Genomic DNA, 15,069 nt, shown 5'->3' with positions numbered 1-15,069 from the left:
AGAGACACGGGCGGCCGCGGATCGGGGTGCGGGGAATAAAGGGCAGAAGCGATCAGGCACTCCGGGCGCCCCGAGTGGGGCGGAGCCAACCGGGTCCTTCCCACTGGCCACGCCCTTATGTAGCGCCGGGGGCGGAGACTTTCACTGCGCGTCTACTGATTAGTCTCTGGTCTTCAGGCGGAGGCCAGTGAGCACAGAAAAAAGCCTCAAAACTGGTATGTGTAGTTTTGGGGCGAAATTTGTTGTGCCAGGTGTTTTGCTTGTCGTTAATGCTTCACAGGAAATACGGATAATAAGTGTTATTTTCTTACCTGTGCGAACTGAATCTCGGAGAATTTAAGTAACTTTTTTTTTGTTTCATTCCGCTGAAAATTTTAATTTTAATCCAAAACAAAGCAGTGAAAGTGGTATCTATGAATCTTTCTATCTATGGAGGAACAGACAGGGTGTTTTAAGGAAGGAACATTGAACTAGGGGTTTCTGTTTACTGTAAAACTTAGGACCTGTGTAATCCGAGAAAAGTTAGTAAATCTTTTTGTGCCAGTGTGGGCACACAATGGGAATTATATAACATGGACTGTTTACAAGTTTATTATTTCACTGCTCTACTTTTCTTCTGCTGAAGTTGCCCATGGAAACGGGAGTTAATGGGCTAGGTTGCTGCCTTGTCTCTAAAACTATAGGAAGAGGAATGACCTGTTTATCCCCAGTATGTCTTCCTTACTTGCGTGGATAAAGTCTTTCCACAATAAGAGTTAAGGCTGTACAATGCAAGAGGTTAGACAATGTAATTCACTGTAGAATTTACTGATCAGTGATCTTCCTGAAAGCAAATCGCCAGAAGAGGATGAAGTTAGAATTGTGATAAGGAATGAAGCTTCAAAAAGAGTGGAAAAGGATGAAGCATTTTTGCTTAACAGGGTTAGAGTGAATAGGACCCTTCACTCGAGTTCCAATTCTGTTTCTTCTGCCACCTTCTGTGAAGTTTCTAATACTTCTGCTTATCCATTTTCTTTTCCGTAAACGTCACTGCTACTTCACAAGGTATTTGTAAGGATCAGTTGACATTATGAAACAATTTTGAAATAGGAAGCATTATCACCCATCCTGTGTTTTCCATGACTGCTCACTGTCTTAGTTTCCTAGGGATGCCATAATAGAGTACTATAAACTGGGTGACTTAAAACAGGAGACATTTTTTCTCACAATTCTGAGAGCTGGAAGTCCTGGATTAAGGTGTTGGCAGGTCATGCTCTCTCTGAAAGCTCTTGGAGAGGATCCTTCCTTGCCTCTTATTAGCTTCTGGTGGTTGCTTACAGCCTTGGTGTTTCTTGGTTCATAGATATATCACAGCAATCTCCGTCTTTGTGGCCATCTGGCCTCCTTCCCTGCATTTCTGTGTCTTCATGTAATGGTCTCTTCCCTGTGTTTTCATATCATTTTCCTTCTCTGTGTCCAAATTTCCCTCTTATAGGAATACCAGTCATTGGATTAGAGCCTTAGCCCTAGCCCAATTTAATTTGGTTATATCTGAAAAGACCTGAATTCCAAATAAGGTTTCCAGTTGACAAGATTTTTGGGGGGATACTATTCAGCCCAGCACACCAGCTAAATGTTGGTGTTCTCCGTGGTTCTGCCCTTACACCTCTTCTTACCATATACCCTTTCCTTTGACAATCTCTTCCACTCCCATACATACAGTTAGACTCATGTTTGTTGAGTTCTATTTGCGAGCTCTTTGCCCTCACAGTAACTTTATGTGTTAAGTATTATTATCTTCATTTTACAAATGAGGATACCAAGGACAAGAGAGGTTAAATAATGTGCCAAAGGGCTCTCAGCCGGCAAGTGGCAGAGCAGGAATTCAAACTCAGTCTGACTCCAGAGCCAAAACTACACTGCCTAATTACAAAGTAGTTATGCATTAATTCAAATAATTATATTTTATCATAGAATTTTGAAATCTTAGTATACGAAGTAACCTAAGAGGTTTTCAAATCTAAAGTCTAACCTAATTAATACAAGACTTTCCTGTCCATCTGTGATGAGAGTTTTCTCCCGAAATGTTTCCATTGATGAGCAGAGGGCTCGTGACTTGCTGGGATCTACAAGGTACTGAAAATGCATTTGGTAATACAACTAGGGGTTTAAAAAAGAGGAACATGCTAGCAGGATAATCATTTTAAAGAAGCCCAACTTGGGGTGCCTGTGTGGTGCAGTCGGTTAAGCATTCAACTCTTGGCTTTACCTCAGGTCCTGATCTCAGGGTTGTGAGATCCTGCTTAGAGTCCATGCTTAGCATGGAGTCTGCTTAAGACTCCCTCTCCCTCTGCCCCACTTCTAAAATAAAAATAAATGAATAAGTCTTTAAAAAGAAAGAAAGAAAGAAGCTGAACTCTTCCAGCAGCTTGGTATAATGGACCAGAGTCAAGTCCTAGTTCTGTTAGCTGACTGACCTCAGGAAACTCCATTAACCTCTGGGCCTCAGTTTCCTCATTTGTAAAGTGAGGAAGATGTACAAGCACTAATAATCAAAGCTAGGTTGAACTGGGATCTGCATCCCTTGAGCTAACACTCCATAGTCTCCCCTGCTCTCCCTGCTCCTTTTTCCCAAGGCAGGCATTCCTATTCTTCTGACTGTTCCTCATTTTTGTAGTTTTCAGGCCACTTATGAGCCCATTTACCCACTTTGGAATTTTCCTATTTTGTTAATGTGCCCCATAAATTCTACAACACCCAAGATATGTCTGAAGAGTTCATAGTATGACAGGGCTCAATTCTCTTGCTCCAGCTGCTGTGCTTTATTAGTTTGTAACAGTGGGTTTCTGTGTTTTTTTTTTTAAGATTTTATTTATTTATTCGACAGAGATAGAGACAGCCAGCGAGAGAGGGAGCACAAGCAGGGGGAGTGGGAGAGGAAGAAGCAGGCTCATAGCAGAGGAGCCCAATGTGGGGCTCGATCCCAGAACGCCGGGATCACACCCTGAGCCGAAGGCAGACGCTTAACCGCTGCGCCACCCAGGCACCCCGGGTTTCTGTGTTTTATTTCCAGTCACATTGTACTATTGATTCAGTTCTCTCTCACCTTGGAAACAAAAACCTAATGTGTACCGAAGTTTGGAGCTTTATACCTCTTTATGTTAAATTTAATTTGGCTAGTTTGGGTCCATCTTTCCAGTCTTTCCATATCATTAAAAAACAAAAATCCAGGTCTTTTTGAATCAAGAGTCGGGCATTAGACATATTAAATATAGTGTCACCCCCAAGTTTGAGAAGCATGCTTTGAAGTTTTCCATTCCCTTATTTTTTGAGGGCATATTGTATGCTAGATCCAGAAACTACAAGAATAGGAAAGAATGGTCTCTACTCACAGACCATACTGGGAAGTAATAAGCGCTAGTCTGGAAATATATAGGAAGTATTAAAGGAGAACGGAGGAAGGGAACCAATCAATTGCCTATGGGATGGTTGGAACAGCTTCAGGGAGGTATGCATTCATCCATTCTTGAATTCAAGCTGATGCTCCGTTAGGCACTGGAAGTACAAACATAAAACAAAATTCCTAGCTTCAGGAACTTAAAGTCACATTTACAGACAAACTTTTAAAACTATTGATAAAAGCTAATGCTTGGATGAACATGGTGCTTTAAAGGCAGAGACCAAGGAACAATTTGAAATTTTTCCAGGGAAGGTCGGTCACAATACATGAACTCTCAAGAAGCCTAGTGGCGGTTTTCCAGTTGAGCTACAGAAGGGTGTTCCAGGTTGAGACAACTGCATGTGGCAAGAGTTTATAAGAAATTTGGTAAGGCTAGAGGGGTAGCTGTCAGTTGGCAAGAAGTGGTGGGTCCAAATCATTAAGCCTCTTACTGATATGCTGGGGAGTTTGGATCTTATGCTATAATTATTAGTCACCATTCAAAATATGCTAAGCAAGAGAAAGACAATATATTTGTGTTCATTTTGATCAATTTGTGTTCACTTCTCCCCCACCCAAGGTGGGGGCAGATGGAGAGGGAGAATCCTCAAGCAGACTGCCTGCTGAATGGGGAGTCTGATGATGTGGGGCTGGAACCCAGGACCCTGAGATCATGACCTGAGCCAAAATCATGAGTCTGACGCTCAATGAACTGAGCCACCCAGGTGCCCCTGTGTTCACTTCTTTTAAACTGGGATAGACAAGGGTGAAATGGAGGGGATTGAAATCGGTGGTGAGAAACCAATCTGCAAGCTATTGCGAGTCCATGAGAGAAATGATGACCACTAATTAGCCAATAGTAATATATATGCAACAAATTACCTTTAAAGTGTTCCCCACATGGGAGAAGACAAAATTTTGTATTTAACAACAATAAAATTGCAATAAGGCATTGATCAGAATTTAGAGCTTTTTTTTTCAGACAACGTGTTTGAAAAACATGGTCAGAAGGGCTTTATAGTTGCAATTATATTGGTGCCTCTAAATAAATTAGTTTTTTCTCATCTACAAGACTTAATAGAATTGCAGCTGTCACAAGGCAACTTTATTTTTCAATTCCTTCCACAGGTTATGTCACCAAAATGAAGATAATAACTAGCTCTTGGCCCCATATTGATAAACTGTTCACTCTTAGTCATCAGAGTCCTCCTCAAAGCTAACAATTACTTAGTTTCTGGAATAACTCACCTCCTTTAACTCAAAGACCAATGTTGGGTCCAGAGTAGCCGGGAAGGTGACCTAATCTTAGGTTTTTTAATGCACCGTAAAAGCTCTTCATTAGCTCTTTGGCTGATGAAGAAGTTTTCATTAGAATAAAAATACTCAAGTAGTTGCCTTTATAGCTAGAAATCTGGAAGTCTCCTAGCACCCTCTCATTCAGTCTTTTCCTATCCTAATCAGTTGCAAAGTCCTATAGTATAGTATAAACCTTATCTATTCCATTCCTAGTTTGTGATCAGGATTATAACAATACCTGCTTAATTGGTCTCTCTGTCCTCTCCACAGTCCGTTGTTTATACCGCAGCTGGAGTAAGCACTCTAAAATGCAAATACATGGGGGCACCTGGATGGCTCAGTCGTGAAACGTCTGCCTTCAACTCAGGTCTTGATCCCAGGGTCCTGGGAATGAGCTCAGCGGGGAGTCTGCTTCTCCCTCTCCCTCTGCCCCTCCCCCATGCTCATGCACTCAAGCCCGCATGCACTCTCTCTCTCTTTGGTTTCTCTCCCTCTCTCAAATAAATAAATAAAATCTTTAAAAAAAATAAAATGCTAATACAATCATAACACTCTTTGCCTCAAATCTTTCAATGACATTCTGCAGTTTTCAGATAAAGCAGTAGCTATGTCAACCTACCAGTAGGTTCCCAAATACATCCTGCTGCTTCACACTTACCATATTGTGCCTAGAATGCCTTCCTTACCTAGCTTCTTTGTTCTTCGTCTTTCCAAACTTTGCTCAAGTACCACCTCCCCTGAAAAGTCTTCCCTGACCCCTGGTCTCTCAGTCTATTTAGATCTTCTTTATCTGGGCCTCCATGGCATTCTGTGCACACTATAGCACATGAAAATATTTTTGTCTGTTTAGTTGAACTAGTGACCCTCCCTTTTGGTCTTCTCCACTTTAGGAAAAGGTGGCCCCAAACTTCCAATTGCCAGGCATAAACCATGGCATCATCCTTGATGCCTCTTTTTCTCTCTCACTTCATTAGTAATCCTCAACAAATCCTGTCTACCATCAAACTGTTGTATCCCTAGTGCCTAACAGAGCATCTGGTGTACAGTAAGTTCTGGATAAATAATAATTAACTAACACTTATTACTGTAATCTCTTATTTGCTGTGCCTTCACCCTGAGAGCAGGGATTTTGTAGACCAGCACCTAGTTAGAACTGAGTATGGAGTAGGCTCTGGTAGTTTGGGTGGGTTGGTTGGTTTGTTTGTTTTTTTAGAGAGGGAGAGAAAGAGAGGGTAGGGGAGGGGCAGAGGGAGAGAGAGAATCTGGAGCAGACTCCATGCTGAGTGCAGAGCCCGACAAAGGGCTCGATTTCAGGACCCTGAAATCATGACCTGAGCCAAAATCAAGAGTTGGACACTTAACTGACTGAGGCACCCAGGCATCCCCACTTTGGTAGTTTTTTTAATGGATGACAATGGTATGGAAAGATGGCCAGCCAAACTGCTCCCAGCTCACCTTGTAGCCAGTTGGCAAGGCACACATGAAATTGCTTTAGACTTTGTATGTAGCTTTCCCTCTGTGTGATTGGCCACAATAGTGCTTTTGAAGCTAACCTCTCAACGAATATTTCATGCCATGTTTCATGAATGCTCATTCAAAAAATGAACCAGAGCTCACAATGAGCTGGAATTATGGTGGTGTGTCCCCTTTGGGGAAAGACAAGTAATTCACTAGAGAAGAGTATCAGGAACTGTATTAAGGTCAGGACATATTTGGGCTGATTCATCACACTCTTCATTTTTATAGAGCTACATAATGAAAATTTATTGCTAACTATAAGGTATGGCAAGATCTTGAACTATCAATCACAGAATCCATTACTCACAGAATATTTAAACTTGTAAAGGCAGAGAAAATGGACTAAAATATTTCATAAAGATTTTAATAAACCATACATTGAGCATAAATATATTTGTTTGAACTAGCATCCTATTTCATTAATATGTTTCTACAACATTATTTCAATTATTTCATGCTGAGCCTATACATGGTAGAACAAAAATGGAAGTTTTCTAGTTTCCTTATATTCTTACCTCAAGCCAAGGTCAGGGTTGGAATAGAGCCTAATGGCTTGGAGTTTTTTGTACTGTTGTTAAAATGAGAGAATGAAGCTTTTTTGTTTTTTCAGTATTTTTTTCTGTTCGTTTCAAACAGAAAAGTTTGATATTTTATTCTGAGAAGATAGAATACATAGAAATGGTTGGATATAGACCTGATTTTTATTTTATTTTATTTTATTTTTATTTTTTTAAAGATTTTATTTATTTATTCGACAGAGATAGAGACAGCCAGCGAGAGAGGGAACACAAGCAGGGGGAGTGGGAGAGGAAGAAGCAGGCTCATAGCGGAGGAGCCTGATGTGGGGCTCGATCCCATAACGCCAGGATCACGCCCCGAGCCAAAGGCAGACGCCCAACCGTTGTGCCACCCAGGCGCCCCAAGACCTGATTTTTAAAAAATAGGTTTACAATAGAATGACTTAAGAGTGTCTATCTGTAACAGTTATGTTACTCCAAGTACTTGTTTATATTCAAGGCAGGACAGAAGGAACATTATTCCTTAGGTAACTGATCCATGGACAATAGTATTATGGTTTTGTTGAGGCATCAGAAAGAAATAATAATGCTGATGAAAAAAGCTATTTGTGGGGAGGAACTGTTGATAAATTATACATTTTTATTATAGAAAATTCCTCTTTTATTAACAATAGCTATGATTTTTTGATTATCTGCTACAGGCAGGCACAGTGCTAAATCCATTATCTCATTTGATCCTCACAAATCCTCATTAGTCAACAAATGAAAAATAATTCTTGCTCAGAGAGGTTAAGTAACTTGTATACGTTCATACCACTTGTATGTGACAAAACCTGGAATTGCTTTTTCTATTGCCCCCCACCCCCCACTGCATTTGAGAAAGATGACAGCTAAATTATAAATGTGGACATCAGGCACGCCAAAGGGAAAAAAATCCAGAGCCAAAACATTTAAATAAATGTGACAAGATGCCTCTAAAATTAAACAGTGCATTGAAGGGTGTGATTTGTTCAGCTACAGAGAAACTATTCTCAGACAGTCTAGATGATGTCTCTATCCAATATGCTCGGTGAGCGAAAGATATTCCATTTTTTGAAAAAGAGCCCACACATTTTAGCTGAAAATAGTTAGTCATTTCATAACCCAAGGAGGAGAGTAATCCTTTAACGTCCATATGGCATACGTTTTGTGAGCTTATTTTTGCATTCCCTTCAGTTTCTGAAGCCCCAGCCCGACAGGATCACTTGGCAATGAGAAGAAACCCTACCATGTGTGTTGCATGAGGACACGCGCTGAGCCCCTCTTCTCCAGGTCCTTATCTGACAGAGCTTGTTTTGCCATCTGGGCTTATTGCTTGAAGTTATAAATTCAAATAACAGGAGCCATGACTGGAAATTTTATGTGAAGCAAGTATTGTTAAAATATTCGAGATGCGATCGTGCTATGGTGGTTATGTTAACAAAAGAATTCTCTTGTAGCGTCGCGTGATGAAATATTTACAGATAAAATTATATGATGCCTGAAGTTTCCTACAAAATAATATGAGGAGGGGCAGAGTTAATTTATGGATGGGGCAGAGAGGCCATGGGTTGATGGTTTTGAGGCCTGTGTAATGGCTATTTGGGTTTCTTTTTTTTTTTTAAAGATTTTATTTATTTATTCGACAGAGATAGAGACAGCCAGCGAGAGAGGGAACACAAGCAGGGGGAGTGGGAGAGGAAGAAGCAGGCTCCTAGCAGAAGAGCCTGATGTGAGGCTCGATCCCATAACGCCAGGATCACGCCCTGAGCCGAAGGCAGACGCTTAACCGCTGTGCCACCCAGGCGCCCCTATTTGGGTTTCTTTTTAACACTGCTTTGTCTACTTTTGCATATTAAAACATCAAAGTTTTTTTTAAAAACCTAAACAGTACAAGATTAAATCATCTCTTGGGACATATATTCATTTGATGATAGTTCTTACCTTCAGGTACACCATTTAGGCTGTACATACAGTTCTCCGAGTATGTTCTGAGACGGTTGCTGATTGTCCATAGGCATCAGTGCCAATGGACAATATTTACATCAGGATCTCATTTGTATTCTCATTTTGGCGTTTGATACTTTGATGTAATTTTTCTCATTGGGTGTCCCCCAAAATAGCATCATTCTTCTCATAATTTCTCGGGAGGTTTGTTGTAGTGGTCATCCTTGTCATTGCCATTATTTTGTGGTACTGTGGTTTTGTCGTGGCAAAAATTTGGAAGTATGTGAGTACATTCTTTGTGGCATGTGGCAGGCATGTGTCCTGTCAAAGTTGTCAATGGTTTGGAAATATTTATGATGCACTGGTCTAGGGATTGGGTCTAATTATAATGCCTTTGTCCTCACTAATCACCAAGAAATTACTTTATACTTCACCAAAAAAATTGGTAAAACCTAGCTTCACACCCCTAGGGAAAACGATATGTCAAACTGTCTCAAGTTGTCAGTAGGCATATTGATGGCACAGAGAGAAAATTGTCAGTCTGTGCTCTGTCATTCAGGGGCAAAGAGGGAAGCAAAAGCAAAGTGGCCTGTCAACTATCCTTAAATTTAAAAAAAAAAAGTAAAACCAAACCAAACAAAGGCAAAGTGACATATATCCATCAACCGGTGAGTAGATAAACAAAGTGTGGTATAGTGATACAGTGGAGTATATTCAGCAATAAAAAGGAATAAACATGCTACAACATGGATGAACCCAAGAGTCATTATGCTGAGTGAAAGAAGCCATCCCAAAACCCCCATATATTGTATGATTTATTTTATATAAAATGTCCAGAAAAGACGAATCTATATAAGTAAAATTGATTATTTATTTCCTAGGGCTAGTGTGGAACCAGGAATTAATTATAAATGGGCATTAGGGGTTTTATTGGTGTGATGAAGGTATTCTAAAACTGGACTATGGTAATGATTGCACAATTGATAAACTTAATAAATTTACTAAAAATCATGTAAATGTATACTTAGAACTGGGGAATTTTAGGGTATGTAAATTATACCTCTACAAAGCAGTACTGAGGACTTGGTTTTCACTGTGGATTTGACATGCTGAACCTGTGAGATGTGGTAGTTATCAAAGCTGTTGAGTGGGATGGCCTCTAGAGAAGGCTTGCTTGCCACATCTTACAACGTTACAAATGCCTATTCTCCATCTGATTTGGAACTCCAGCACCAAGAAGTTTTGTACCAGAGATTGTGGGTGGGTGGTCAGTGTCTCTTAGGAGTAACATCTGTGCCTGGGTGGCTCAGTCGGTTAAGCGTCTGCCTTCTGCTTAGGTCATGATCCGAGGGTCCTGGGATGGAGCTCCGCTTAGGGCTCCCTGCTCAGTGGGGAATCTGCTTCTCCTTCTCCCTCTCCACCCCCACTATCCCACTTGTTCACTCTCTCTCTTCTCTCAAATAAATAAAGTCTTAAAAAAAAAGAAAAAAATACATCTGCATGGTTTTCTTCTTATCACAGGGGGAAAGGCTTCCCTTTTTTTATGCCAAGCTAACCCCTCCTGTTAGACTCTGGACCTCATTCCCTGCTCCTCCTCAGGGGGTCTTGTTTTCTCAATTACCTGCCTCCTTTTCTTTGCCATCAGCATCTTTCCAGAAAGGTAAATCTTCCCTCAACCTATCTTTTCCTCTAGCAATTACCCTATCTCTTTCCTTTCCTTTCCTTCTCAAACAACCTTATTGAAAAGACTTGTCTATTTTTGTTTCATCTTCCCTACTTTCCGTCATTCCTTAACCCATTATAGTCTAGATTTTGCTGCTTGACCAAAATCGCTCTTGCCTGACACATCAGTAATTTCTTTGGTTGCTAAATCCATTGGATACATCTCAGTTTTAACCTAATCTCGGTTTTGGACCTCTCTGTACATTTTCAAACTGTTTGATTCCTCTCACCTTGAAACTTTATTTTCCCTTAGCTTCTACAATAATACCCTGTTTTAGTTTATAGTAGTTTATGAATATGTCTCTGGAGTATTCTACTATTCTATCTGTCCCTTAATATATATTATCCATCATTTTCTCCTTGGCTCACTTCTCTTCCCACTTCTCATCTCCTAGAGTTATCTCATTCTCTTCTGTGGCTTCGTTTACCATCCCACCCACTCTCTAACACCCACCCACCCACTCTCTAACAATCTGTACCTCCAGCTCAGATCTATTCCCTGAGTTTAAAACCTCCATTATCCAACCACCTGCTGATCAATTCTTTGTAGCGGTCTCAAAACTGTTTTAAATTCAACATGTCCAAATCTTAGCTACTTACAATCCATTGAAAAGTGGCCCTATGGCCTACATTTCTTATCATTCTGAAAGACCTCCCTCCGGGAGCCCAAACCAGAAACGTAAATGGTCATTCTCAACTCCTCCCTCCCTTTTACTTCCCATATTGAACCAGTCATGAGGTTCTGTGATTTCTTTTCTTGTATATCTCAGGTCTGTTACCTCCTCTCCATCCTTGCTACTATATTTGGTCAGCCCTTCATCTTCCTCTTTTACTGTATAATTTTGCTTGTACTATAACACAGCATGGTAGCCACAGAAGGATTCTGTGGGTTCGGTGCCCTTTCACTCGGGACTTCATGATCAGTAAATCCCTGAGAGGGAAATTTAGTGAATTCTTTTTTTTTTTTTTTTTGGTTGAATTTTTTTTAAAAATATTTTATTTTATTTATTTGAGACAGAGAGAGAGGGAGAGTGGGGGAAAAGGGGTGGAGGGAGAGGAAGGGAGAGAAGCAGTGAGCAGGGAGCCCAATTTGGGGCTCAGTCCTAGGACCCTGGGATCATGATCTGAGCTGAAGGCAGACACTTAACTGACAGAGCCACCTGGGTGCCCCAGAATTTAGTGAATTCTATCTTCCCAGAGTTCAGGGCTCAGACAGATGCAGGACTTGGAGACAGCATCAAAGATGGCTTTAGCTAAGTTGCCCCAGTGTCAGTGCAGCTCGTAGCAGAAGTATAGCAGGTATCCACATCAGTCATCAGCAGCAGTGTCTTAGGCCTAAGAACAGAGAGAGAATGTCAGTTCATTTAAGGACAAGAGGAAGATGCACCCTAATGAGACCCAGCACCCTATCACCTTGCAAAGAGAGTATCACCTGGCAAGAATGAAGTGCTTATTATTGATCTTGTTCTTCTGATAGTAGCCTCATCTCACAAAAATTGAGGTAGTTTGGTCAGAATGATAGCACCATGAAGGGCAGTTTGAATTTCTTGGGGTATTTGGACTACCACATCAACCCAGTGGCCACAAACAACTTCAGCCTGGGTCTTTGACTGCCCTGGGTCTCTTTCAGAATGGACAAGATCTTCGGGGCCTAGAGGGATTGCCCTAGAAAGAGTAAAAAACTCTCAGACTCCTTGGTGGACAGGGAAAAGAGATCTCCAGGGAAGTAACGTCCATGTCTTGAGCAGCTCGAATACCAGTACTACTCCTGTCTTAGGCATCCAGAGGCCTGGTTATCACTGCCAAAGTAAATTGCTCCAGCCCCCAGAGTCCTTTCCAGAACCTCAGGGCCCAACCAAAGGCCCAGTGTCCTCATCTGCCATTTGGTGTGTTCTCTAAAAATCCAAATCACTCATCATTTCTTTCCTATGTTATTGGAACTCCTTCTTCCCTAATTTTCCTGTCTTAAATATCGTCCTTCTTGTTTCTCACTTAGTTTTATTCCTTCACACTGCTGCCCAAGAGATCTTTCTAAACCCCAACCCTAATCATATCTTCTTCCTGCTTAAAACCCATAACCATTAGGATGAATTCCAGATTAGTATGGCAGACAAAATCCCTCAGGACCTGATCCCTGCTCATATCTCCTTGGCTTTGTCTTCCCACCATTTCTGTCTTAGAACTATGCCAACCATGCTGAACTATGAGTAGTTCCCTAAATGTGCTGTGTGTTTTCAGTTCGCTGCTATGACTTTGTACACTGCTCCCTCTCCCTATCTGGACTGCCTTCATCCTTCAGGATTCAGTTCAGACATTCCCTTTGCCAGAAGTCTTCCCTGGCCTTTCAGGTTATACTGGTACCCCTTCTCTGGGTTTCTTTAGTCTTCAGTACTAACCTTTTATTACACTGTCTTGTAATTTTCCCTTTTTCTTGTTTATCTGCCTTTGGATTGCAAAATCTTTGGTTCTGAGGATGGTGTTTTAACTTTGTATTCCCAGAGCCGAACATACAAAGTATTCACTAAATGATTTTTAAAAAATGAATCAATGATGCATAGAATAATGAAGGAAGGATATAATGCAGGAATAAAATAGAGCCTGTAATTTTTTCCCTTGATTTTGAACAGATCAGGAAGGCAAGCCAACTTACTTTCAGAGGAGAGGTCCAGACGTGTTGCTCTAAATGACTACTGCGTAGTACATGAAATGTCTGCACAGAAGGAAATTACGTGAAGGGCTAACCTAGTAAACTCAAAGAGAGCAAATTCCCTTGATCCTTTATTTGTTCTGACCTTTAATGTGACTTTATTGTTTCTAAAAGCAATTAGCATCTAGTATCAGACTTCCCAGACATAAATACTTTGATTTGGGGATTATTACTTCCTCTTGCATATGAGAAAAGGAAATCAGTAAGAAAACAAACAAGAAGTGGGTCATTTCAGGGATGCTTGACTGGCTTAGTTGGTGGAGCATATAACTCTTGATCTCCAGGGTCATAAGTTTGAGCCCCATGTTGGACATAGAGATTATTTAAAGATAAATTAATCAATTAATTTAAAAAAAGAAGTGGATTATTTCAATGGGTATCATGTTGATGAATTCACTTCTATCTTTCTTTCTTTCTTTCTTTCTTTCTTTCTTTCTTTCTTTCTTTCTTTCCTTCCTTCCTTCCTTCCTTCCTTCCTTCCTTCCTTCCTTCCTTCCTTCCTTCTTTCTTTCTTTCTTTCTTTCTTTCTTTCTTTCTTTCTTTCTTTCTTTCTTTCTTTCTTTCTAAATGCTACCCGCTTCTTCCTGGCTGCAGTCTTTTGCATTTACCCATCAATGTACACCACTGTGCAAATATATCATTAAGCATATCATCCTGGGGTGGCACTTCTTTCCAATTATATCAGTTAATTATGATTCAGTGTTTGTTTCTAGTTTGATAAACAGGACATGAAAAAATGTGAAACTGAAGTTGGCTGATGTTTTGCTTTTGACATAAAAAACAATCCCCCCCAAGTATAATTTAATTTTTCTGGAAAACTTCCAACATGTTTTGTAGTTTTAAACAATATTCAAGCATTTTAAGTACATAGGATAAAAACACTTCTTATCAAGTTTTTTTTCTTGGTGAAATATTCATATTGTATAGAAGTATATCATTTAAAATGTGCCCTCTTCCCACACACACACACACACACATTATTTTACACAAATGTGATCATTGGCCCTAAAAGTTTTTTTTCACTTAATATACTCTTGATGTCTAAGTAGGCCTGTATATATACTCTCACCTCGCTTTACTAGCTACAGTTTTAACAGTTTTCCATGGATGTATTTTTTTTTTTTTTTGGAAGAGTCTTTTGGTGACCTTTAGGTTATTTTTAGTTTTCCACTATTATCCAAAGCTACGGTGAACATCCTTGAAAAAATATATACAATCTTGGGTACTTGGGCAAGTGTACCTATAAAATCAATTCTTAGAAGTGGAATTGCTAGGTCAAAGAATATAAATATATGCATATATCCTTTATATATTTTTAATGCAGCTCCCAAATTTGTACTGATTTACATTCCCACCAATAGTAAATGCGAATACCCATTTCTTCACTTCCTCAAGCACAGGGTGTATCATCTATCTTTCTATTCTTTGCTCATTTGATAGATGGAAAAGGTATTGCATTATTATTTTAATGTAACTTTCTGTAACTATAAGTGGGGTTAAGTACCTTTTCATGTGGTTATTTTAGATTGCCTACTTATGTTCTTTATCCATTATTCCATAGACTTGATTGCCTTCTCATTAGTGGCAACACCAGAATTCCTGTATAGGGAAAAGCTTAAGATAAGCAACTTTGTTGGAAAGGTTAAAGCTAAGGACCTTGCCTAGAAATTGTGATTGCACAGTACTTCACCTAAGGTTGTGACAAGTCAATTGTCCTTATCAAAGAATGGAGGGCAAGTAATGGAAAGTGCCTCCCCATCTCCCTGTCCCTGCTTGATTTCATCACTGCTTTTATTTTTATAAGAGCTCTTTATTTATTAAATAAATAAGTCTTTTATGTTATGTTTGTTGGGAATATTTTTCCTGGTTCTTCTTTCAACTCTATTTAGAGTAATGTTTATCCTTTAGAATTTAAATTTTTTATA

General features: G+C 39.9%; 1 protein-coding gene across 1 annotated transcript in view; it reads left to right on the top strand.

The window, feature by feature from the left end:
• The first annotated feature begins 109 nt into the window (after nucleotides 1-109).
• Nucleotides 110-15,069, top strand: part of ARMH4 (armadillo like helical domain containing 4) — a 148,837-nt gene continuing 133,877 nt past the window's right edge. Inside the window, exon 1 of the mRNA XM_026480300.4 lies at nucleotides 110-215. The gene's annotated coding sequence lies outside the window, so the exon portion shown is untranslated. The remainder of the gene's footprint in view (nucleotides 216-15,069) is intronic.

The sequence above is a fragment of the Ursus arctos genome, unplaced genomic scaffold, assembly GCF_023065955.2.
Source record: "Ursus arctos isolate Adak ecotype North America unplaced genomic scaffold, UrsArc2.0 scaffold_25, whole genome shotgun sequence".
Taxonomy (NCBI): Eukaryota; Metazoa; Chordata; class Mammalia; order Carnivora; family Ursidae; genus Ursus; species Ursus arctos.
This window is presented reverse-complemented; position numbering and strand designations above follow the sequence as displayed.